Raw genomic sequence first — 335 nt, 5'->3', positions numbered from 1 at the left:
CTTCCTCTTCCTCTTCCTCTTCCTCTTCCTCTTCCTCTTCCTCTTCCTCTTCCTCTTCCTCTTCCTCTTCCTCTTCCTCTTCCTCTTCCTCTTCCTCTTCCTCTTCCTCTTCCTCTTCCTCTTCCTCTTCCTCTTCCTCTTCCTCTTCCTCTTCCTCTTCCTCTTCCTCTTCCTCTTCCTCTTCCTCTTCCTCTTCCTCTTCCTCTTCCTCTTCCTCTTCCTCATCCTCATCCTCATCCTCCTCCTCCACCTCTCCTAATCCTCATCCTGTCCTTACCCTCATCCTCATTCTCATCCTCATCCTCTTCCACATTATCATCCTCATCCCATCCTCA

Source organism: Lupinus angustifolius, chromosome LG08 (assembly GCF_001865875.1).
Source record: "Lupinus angustifolius cultivar Tanjil chromosome LG08, LupAngTanjil_v1.0, whole genome shotgun sequence".
In the NCBI taxonomy this organism is placed as follows: Eukaryota; Viridiplantae; Streptophyta; class Magnoliopsida; order Fabales; family Fabaceae; genus Lupinus; species Lupinus angustifolius.
This window is presented reverse-complemented; position numbering follows the sequence as displayed.